Raw genomic sequence first — 10000 nt, forward strand, 5'->3', positions numbered from 1 at the left:
GCGTGTTGTGGGCCCAAGGTCTATGATCCCACTAGTCAAATATGCTGTCCTCGCTATTATCAAATTAAAAAACAACCAGCAAAATGCTGATCCAATGGAAACGGTAATCCAACGCATAATGCATCAGTTAAGCTTCCGAAGCTGGCCGGATAAGGGATATCTCTCAAAACGATTCAAGCATAATTATAAGGGATAACTATCCAAAGAATTTTAGGAATAAGGAATAAATTAAGCTACGCTGAAATAAAAGACGGGTTTTCTTCACTTATCTAAGAGTGCGTTTATCTTGAACTTGAGGATGTATACCGGTGGGGTAACAACTGAGTTCGAAGAGAGAAGCAGCCAAATTAATCATGTCGTGCAAGAGGACGAAATGCAGGTTAAATGCTTGGTATCCGCCCTGAAGCCGTGTTTTTTTTTTTGTTGTTGTTGTTTTTTTTTTTTTGGAGGACTGCCTTGATCGTGTGACGCTTTTGAACGCCCTAGGAACCATATTAAACTGAAGAGCCTTGGTTTTTGCCAAAAACATGTCAAATTGAATTCCTAGTGATAGAGACATTTTTCTTTAACGAGATTTCGCTAATTCGATTGATTGTCTGGCTGTTCTTTTCTATCCTTGTAGAAAGCTCGCCCTGTCCTTGTTGTGCGCTATTCGCTTTTGTCGCAAGGTACACGGTGTTCCTGTGGTTTGCTTAATGTTGATTTGCTAGTATAAAACAACGTGTTTCGGAGATAGCAGGAGAACGTCAGGCTGGCCCCTGTTGTTCAGACGATGGATAGCGCTATCGGCGGGATAAATCACTATCCAGTGGATAAGTCACAGCGAAACCAATAGCGCTCAGTATTCACTGAATAGTGATTTAGCCGGCGGATAGTGCCATCCATCATTTAAACAACTGGGTTCTGGTGTCTTGTTGATGTACACTGAAATGGCACAATGTTTTTTCAATCGAAAGGGAATCAGTCGAAAACGTTTGAGCTCGAATTAGTGTCCGAAGATGTGCTATTTTTCTTCCGTAAACCTCCGTCACTCCCAACACAATACTGTAGCTATATACTCATCAAAATCTGGATGCAAGACGACAGTGATTTGCAGAAATTAGACGGGCAAATTAGAGAAAATATATGCCAAGCAGTTTTGGAATAAGGCCCGTTTTCAATGCGTATCCAGGGGCTAGTGTTCCAAGCAAATGTTTTCGACGAAGCTCGATAAAAAAGTTAAAAGCCAAATGTACAGGACAAAGTTATGCAACAGTAGACACAAAGTTTTAAATTCGCAGTTGTGTTGTTTTGCGAGCGACTTTCAATCGAGTGTCGTAAAACCTAAACCAAAGTAATTACTTTGGCCAATCAAAAAGACGAGCTAACCCTCGAACGTCAGCTTTTGAAGCTTTACTCTATCAACTCAGTTGATTACAATTTGCTATTTCAGTCTCCCATCGACTGAGTTTAGATCTTTGAAAACTGACTATTCCGTTCATCTCTTATAAAGACACAGATAAACACAGGTTGCTATTGAAATACGGAAAGACAAATAAATCGCGTTCTATAATGATGATCCACGTGTCTTCATTCTTGAGGTATTTTGCATATCACATCGGGTCGGTCGTCTGATTTTGTTAATCACTGAGAGGACCACAGGGAGTCTCATGTTTAATTAAATCGGACTTCTGCTGCTCGGACGTCGTCTGGGTTTTTTTAATCACTGTTGGATGTAAACGATCCGGAGCAACAACATTGTCAACAATTTTGCGAAAAGAAGCAAATGAGACCGTTGCGTGACAACCCTCGTGGAACTGTGGCTATGTTTTGTTTCGCTTTGAAGGTTTTTACGAAGTAAACATTAAAATGTGGTTTTAAAATGTGGAGCTCAGCGGGTCTTCAGTGTCTCCAGGAGTTAACGTATATTCCCCGCAAAAACTCCAATTTCACTTGGAAATTCTCTTAATTTCGAAAAACAAACAAAGATATCCCTTTCGTAGCTTCCGTACGTTCCATATTTTTTGACTACTTTCCACCATAAATGAAGGAAAGATGCCAAACATTCGAAAATAACAGTACAGGAGAATAACAACAAAAATTGAAACAAAAAAAATTTGGAAAATTGGTCTTGCGTGGGCAGTGAGAGGAGCAGTCCATGGGCTCCTGGGAGTGGATATTTCCCCAAAATGTCCTTATGTAAGCGGAACTTGTAAAATTTAATAAATCCTGTCGCTTTTTTTTCGTGTGAGCTCCTGAGAGTTCCACAGTATGATCAAACTCCACTTCCTAAAGTACAAATAACACGCGAAACGAGTACAAATATCTTGCGATAGTCATTAAGTTAGTTCTTTGTACAGTTGGATGACATGCTAGATGCTTGGCACAGCTGGTTATTTGTGCAGTTAGTTATTTTTACTCATGTTGGCCTCTCCCAGCACGCGTGACTTAAAAGCTCAAATATTTCATAATCCTGTAAAAACAAAACACGTAGGATAAAAACCTCTCATTACGCAGACGGTTAATTTCGGCAATGTCTAATTGCGACTGTTTTACCGGGAAAGATCTCGTGGATATACCCACCACGAGTCCCATAGTTAAATTTTCATTTTACAGAAGTCTAAGTGCCCACTTCAGTGATTAGGTCTAAACGTTCGTTTATCTTATTGCTATAGCAATATTTAGTTCTAGAAACTGATTTAGAATAGCCATTTTTTTAGAGTTATGGTTGGTGTGTATATCCATGAGATCCTTCCCGTTTTATCGTTCTACACTTTGACAGTAGGCCAATTAGAAAATGGCAGGTGTACTCACATGATCTGCTGCAAGAGTTTTGCGTTTGAGACAATTAAAACTGAGCGAAATGCAAAGGCCAAGCAACCAATCACAGCGCGTGTCAGTATGATCAAAATTTTGCAATGAAAGGTGTTGGACAATTGTACTTCCGTTAACACAAACCAGGAGTATCTCCAGTTCCAGCAGCAGAAAAAAGCTGAAGAAAGTCGCGACAAGCATGTTCAAGTTGGGGTTCGCGATTGTTTTCGTGGTTGTGGCTGCTTGCAATTTCTTGTCAAGCTCGCAAGCAAAGGACTTACCAGGGCTAGATGACTTGGGGTCAACATACGACTTCCAGACTGAGGAAAAAGGTGTGACTACTTTCACATTTTTTCAAGCCAGGCTACGTTCAAGGGATAATCTAATTCGCAGGTTCCTTAAAATTCACCTTACTAGTAGGTCGTTCTTTTTAGAAACCCTGAAGTAATTTTTTTGTGACTTAAGTAATTTACTTTTTAAAAAACCATGAGAGAAAAGGAAACGTTGGGAGAGCATTACTGAGATTTTGCAAGGCGTAATTCCCCGTTTGCGGGGCTTGCAACAACTGCAGTGGAAGCAAAATGTTGCTGAGAAAATTCCAAGACTTCCGGGAACATCAATGAGGAGCGGTGATTCCGGCGTGAAAATGAAGATGATGATAAACTATGTAAAAGGTCCGAGTATTCATTGCTCAGTGCTAATTCCGCAATGACATTTCCTCGTTTTCAGGTTCTTAATGCTACTTGTAAATTCATTCAACAGATGTGGGCATGTTCAAAAGAATCAAGCGACAAATTACCGCACAGTGCGGGAACAAAATTTACAACCCCTCAAAGCAAGTGTGCTGCCAGAATACAATTCACAACAATCCTTTCAATAATCCCATTTGTTGCCTGACCCAACTCTACGATGGTGCAAAGTACGTGTGCTGTAACTATAGAGCATACGAAAGGAAATGGGGATCAAACACTCAGTGTTGCGATTTCACACCCTTCGATGGCTCAAAGAACGTATGCTGCGACAGAAACAAGATTCTCCCCGCCCCATTTCCTAGATCCGGGTGTTGTGGATCCAAGGTCATAGATGCCTCAAAGTACATGTGTTGTGGCGGTAGACAAGTGTCCATTCCAGCTGGTAGAAGCCCCGCATGTTGTGGGAACAACGCTTACGATTCCGCCAAGTTCGCCTGCTGTGGTGGTGTGATACATCCATATCTTCAACCAGTTTCCGCGTGTTGTGGGACCAAAATCTATGATCCCTCGACGGAAATATGCTGTCCCAAATATTTTCAAATTAAAAAACAACCGGCAAAATGCTGATCCAATGGAAACTGCTACCCAACGCCTGAAACCCGCAGTGCATCGGTTAAGCTTTCGAACCAGGCTGACTAAGGAATAACTCGCAAAATAAATAAATTACTAAGGGATAACTATTAAAAGAATAAGGAATAAGAAATAAGGAATAAGAAATAAAATAAGCAACAGTTAAAAGAAAATGTGCATCTGAAAATAGCTAAATAAAAGGATGGGTTTAAACATCGCTTATCTCAGGGTGCGTTTATCTTGAACTTGAGGATGTATAATTGGGTGAGAATTGAGTTGGAAGAGAGAAGCAGCCAAATTAATCATGCCGTGCAAGAGGATGAATTGTAGGTTAAATGCTTGGTATCCAAACGAGGACGCTTTTTTTTTTCTGTACGGTGGCCGCCTTGATCGTGTGACGCCTGTGAACGCCATAGTGTTGTAGGAAATCTTTTGGGGAAGAAAGACTCCTCAACACTCTTGCTGTTCACTTCTTTATTTGATGTTCTCTAACGAGTAGTTTGTTCAAAAGAGCACCTAACACCGATAGATTCGTTTACTTATTAGCGCTCCCGGTCCAGGCAACGCATCGCGATTGGTCAAAGGATTAGAGGCTTAGAACGCCAACGCCAACGCCAACCACGAAAGAAGTGTTTAACATAAACTACGAAGGTGCATCTACGGTTGCACGAAACGTGGTCCACGCTGACGGCTTAAAAATTGTAGTGCCGTTAGGCGTTGAGCGAATCAGGGGCACCCAACGTCAATTTTCGGAAAATATCTGTTCGGAAGACGATTTGAGATCTAGAATTTTCGAAACATTTGTTGTAAAATTTCTTGCTTGCCTGCCTGTCCTAGGATTTTCGAATATCTAAAAGATGGTATAATTGCCCATTTTTAACGAATTTTTACCCTAAAAAGCTCACCTAGAATTTTCGGGAGCCTTTTTTCTGGCATCGCTTCAACCGTGGTTTGCCGTTAACGGTTTGCCGTTTGCCGTAGTGGCAAAAATGGACTCTAGTACAAGGTTTGGCATTCGGGCTGGAAAAAAACTTGGCACGCCATGTTTGGATTATTGTTTTAGTTTACATGTGTTAATCAAACCGAGCCAGCGTCCTCAAGGATGTGCAAATGATCAGCAAAAATGAGTTCATTCAAGAGTTAAAGCATTGAAAAACATACCTTATAGGTTTAAACGTGAGTTCCTACAGAATTTTAAGGTGAAAAACGCTGCGGTAAATCACTTACCGCAAGATTCAAAACATAAACTGCTGACTGCAAACTCGATCGCAAGACTTCTCACGTGACATTCAGAGATTTGGCGCTTGCCATTTTCCGAAAAAATACGCGATGCTAAATGTCTGGAGAAAGGAGAACATCTGAAAGTCTTGACGCTTCTCAGTGGTTTTTTGTTGCTGTAAATTGGCAAGCTTGTTCCTAGTTTGCTCTTTATTTATGGAAGACAAAAGTGGCCCTTGATGAGAAAAATATGAATTGGACAGAATACCGAATACAACATACATGCTAACAAGGAGGAAGTCAATAGTACGCTCCTGCGTTAACTGTCCTGTCTAAGTGGGAACCAGCAAGTATGATCAGCCAAAGACCCGCATGTTACGTTTTGCAAAGAAACGTCAGGCCATTTATTTTAAACTTGGTCAAAGAAAGGAGCACTTTCTGTTGCTACTTCTCTTTACTAACAGTGCTGCACATTTTCTTCTTTTTATTTTTGCTTACATGACCAGGTTTTGACAATGAGCACAGATCTGCGTCGTGGTGAATCCACTTTTCAAAACAATAATCAAACAAATATGCAATAGTATATTGAACAATACTTGAACATAGAAAACTCAAACATTGCCCACTTACATTAGTGCCCTCACACTGTGCCTGTGCATGTTCGGAAAAGTTCAAGTGTCCAATAAACTCTATGTAAAACAAGCAACTGTTAACCCAACAATTTTTTTTTGTTTTCTACTAAATCAGTTTAATTAATGTTGTGTTGTCTACCAAGGAACTAAGTAATTATGCCCATGCTTAGTACCTCATTTAATTTTGTGAACAGAACCATCAATTTCAACTGAGTTAGATTTTCCCTATCTCAAAATAGAACACCGATGAGATAGGCTCCAGAAATTGTAATACTGTTTGATTCCGAACAGTTGCAACACAAATTACAAGTCACTAAATTTCATTTTGTATTCTGATAAAACAGGCGATAAAAGCCTTCTAGGTCACCGTTTTTCTTGTTCATCGGTTTTCCGGGATCAGGTCAATGAAAGCCTAATCATCCCTCCCCCGGTATCCGAATACAACAGACCGAGCACTCTGTAAAACAGAAACTGTGCAAATCAGTAGTCCTTTTAACACAATAACCATCTTGAAGTTGGCCTCTACAAGACGTGTTCACCACCATGATATAGTGCCTCTTTGGTATGGTTGGATCAACGTTTTTAGTCAAACAAATCGCACAATGTGGGATCCATAATGAGGTGGGCATCGAAATTCTCCTTTAAGTGATTAAATGAACGATAATTGAGGGACACGTCAAATTCGAAAGCGAGTGCGAGCTGTTGGCCAAATGGCTCCTTCAGGCATATTTTCGAAGTGAATCGCGATGGTTTTTCGGGGAATGAGTACACCGGACGCACTACAAAAACGAACAAACTTCACTGCCATCTTAGTATCCATGTTTCTCACGTACTGTTTGAGCCACCCGTTATATTTTTTCTTCCCGAGGGTTGTCTGGAGCTGACGAATTCGCCCTACAGGGACAAAATAATCTGTTTGCATACGCGGCTGGTTAGCCCTAGTGAAACAACGATGGCAGATCGGGAACTTCGACCACAATTAAACATCCCAAAATGCTCCCAAAAAACGGAAAACATTTCTCGTAGTACTCCTTCTCCACTGCCCGCGTCCTCGTCAAAATACAATGTAAAGTTGCGCTTACAAACCTGTGGGTCTTCGTAAATACGAATTAGTTCAGTTATGTTGTGCCTGTTGATGATTAAATGTTCTCCTTTCTTCAGCCCACTCTGTTCCTGCTTGCGGCGTACCTCTAAACTTTCATAACAATCTGGCCTTTTTTCATTTGCAATGATATCATCCAATTCACCTTCAAGCAGAACTTCAGGAGGCTTGTCATTAATATCCAGTAACGTCTCTTCAGACGAGAACAGGACAGGACTTTGCCCCTCATAGAAGGCTACTTCATCTTCATCTGTATCCAATGGCAATGGAGCACTTACTTCCGTCATAGAAAGAAACTCGTTGTTGGCACTTGCCACACTTTCGTCACCGCGCACCGGTGGCTTAGTTGGCTGACAATTGGACTGCCATGCGGGCGGTCGTCAGTTCGACTCCGGCCAGACCAACACTCAGGGTCTAAAAAAGACTGAGGAGAAAGTGCTGCCTTTGTAATTACACCCGCAAATGGTTAGACTTTCAAGTCTTCTCGGATAAAGACTATAAACCGTAGGCCCCGTCTCACTACCCTTCAATGTTCATAAACTCTGTGGGACGTTAAAGATCCCACACATTAATTGACAAGAGTAGGGCACGTAGTTCCCGATGTTGTGTTCTGGCCTTTCCTTGAGCAATGTGGTCGGCTTGGCGTAATCTTCTGAATAGACTACTGATCGACGAGACCACAAAACAGCAAAACAGACAGTAGTCAAATTGAAGGAGTCCAAGTGCTGAAACTGGTAAATATAATATAAATAAACCCCTTCTGGCGGCTGGTATGTCAGCTGATAATGTCCGAGGCTGAGAGATTAGCCCTACATACGTATGTTTCATCCCTGCCAAGGGACTCATCAGAGACCTTTCGGGTAACTCGTCAAACATCGCGTTTGAAGTCCCGCTAGCATCAAAATGATGGTGGCAATCTGGCCTTATATCACATAAGGATTCCAAATTGCATAATATGCCAATTATCAACTTGAAAAAGTTAAGAATTTCACAATGCATAATCATGTGGCTAGCATCATGTGCCACCATCATTTTGATGCTAGCTGGACTTCAAACGCGATGTTTGACGAGTTAGCCGAAAGGTCTCTGATGAGTCCCTTGGCGGGGATGAAACATACGTATGTAAGGCTAGCCACATGATTATGCATTGTGAAATTCACAATGCATAATCCCAGGGATCCGTTCCTCGAAAGTCTCCAAATTGTAATTCGGGCTTGGAAAAGCACAGGAAGACCTGTACGTTTTTACCAAAATTAATCATTAGCAAAACCGATCTTGAGTGAGGAGTAAACTTCAAGATAATTTTATAATGTTCAAAATGGCCTCAGTTCGGGAAAGTAAGCCACTTACCTTCAACAAAATTCTGGCTGTTTTAAATGATATTTTGTCCCTTGACATCTCTCAGTCACAAAAGATACCAGCCAATCTCTCTTTTGTATTACGAACCAAAAACGTAAACTTTACGCCTGCGCAGTCTGACTGTGGAAAAGTCATTTGTGAAATTAAGACAGTAAACTTTCGAAAACTAGTTATCGGACACAGCAACCTTCGTATATCTTCCATGAGTATTACAGAGGAAACCAGGAAACGATATGTTTGAAAATAACTAACTTCGTCAGATTTTAAAAATCATTGAATGGCCGAATATCCATAAAAAGAATTCACGATTTTGTCTTTACGATATCGTTGCTATGAGAATCATCTTCACTTCTAAATAAATGTTTTTGCCTACGTAATGAATTACCTTTAAATTTTGCATAATTCTTGCAAACACAACTTGAGCGCTTCTGCTTGAATACGCAATAAAAGTGAAGACTTCAGAAGGATATCACAGTATCCACCACGGAAGAGGTAAGATTTTAGTAGTCGCTTCCAGTTAATTGATTAATGGTTATTCGAACAGTGACTCGACATTATAAGCGCACGGCCAATTTCAGTTACCGAAGTACGTCTTGACGTTCCCGAGGAAGCCCAAGCTTTCTAACTCGGAATAAATTCATCTCAAAGTTCACAAAACAATTATTTGATCTCTTTTCTTATAATAAGAAAAACAAACATTCCCTCTCTCCTAATCTTCCTCATGACAGTATGCAGTAGAGGGGTCGAAGGACCACAGATTTGTAATTTCGGGACCGAAGAACCAAATTAAGGAGCCAAGCATGTGTGATTCCAGGTTCTTTAACTCCATAGTTATTTTAGGAAGCCATGCAATGCCCCTATTTCTCTATTTAATTAATTTCAATACCTGTATATTTCTTTCTTGGGTATTTAACGGTAAATCAAGGTGTCTGTTTGGAAAATTTCGGGATTTCGTAATGCCGTGCTATTGTCATAGGTTTTTCGAAATGTTGTTTTTGTCAATCATTTTACTGTAACTAGGCTGAACTTAGGATATCTTTTTTATTAAATTTTCAACCTCGGTTAATGAATTTGATGAGCATACATGATGAGCATGTATTTCCTTTACATTTTTAACATTATTTATTGGAACCCAGTCAGCGTTACGTACCTTGAAAATTTGCCTTAACATGATCGAAGGACAAATAGTGAGCAAGTTCTAAAAGCCAAGTGCTAGTTATGATGTAGAAGACCAGAATTATAATTATTCATTTGGCTTTATATATATGATATATTTTTGTAAATCTATCTTTCATAGAAAGTCGTCTATGTTAACTAATCCTCTGTATGATGTTATTACATTTTTCAAATTGATATCTCAGATGAAGCTGTATGCAAGCCTAGCAATATTGATTCTCATTTCCACAACGACGGCATCATCAGATTTGATGAAAAAACTCCGTCTAAGCAGAAGCATGTCTGGCGATGAGGCAACAATGCAGAAACCGTCCAAGGTACATATGGGCAAAAACTGCAACTTTTTCATGATCATAATGCAACCAAAGGGTTGTTAATATGATACGGTACTACTTCTG

The 10000-nt window shown here is 40.3% G+C and overlaps 2 long non-coding RNA genes across 2 annotated transcripts in view; both read left to right on the plus strand.

Annotated features, from left to right (window-relative positions):
- The first annotated feature begins 2898 nt into the window (after positions 1-2898).
- On the plus strand, positions 2899-4332 carry LOC138059826 (uncharacterized). Its single transcript, XR_011134258.1, has 2 exons — positions 2899-3125; positions 3556-4332. It is a non-coding gene; the product is annotated as an uncharacterized lncRNA (long non-coding RNA).
- A 4474-nt stretch (positions 4333-8806) lies between these two features.
- LOC138060471 (uncharacterized) overlaps positions 8807-10000 on the plus strand; it is a 5367-nt gene continuing 4173 nt past the window's right edge. Inside the window, exons 1-2 of the long non-coding RNA XR_011134362.1 lie at positions 8807-8918; positions 9788-9919. This is a non-coding gene — a long non-coding RNA (uncharacterized lncRNA). The remainder of the gene's footprint in view (positions 8919-9787; positions 9920-10000) is intronic.

Source organism: Montipora capricornis, chromosome 8 (genome assembly GCF_036669925.1).
Source record: "Montipora capricornis isolate CH-2021 chromosome 8, ASM3666992v2, whole genome shotgun sequence".
In the NCBI taxonomy this organism is placed as follows: Eukaryota; Metazoa; Cnidaria; class Anthozoa; order Scleractinia; family Acroporidae; genus Montipora; species Montipora capricornis.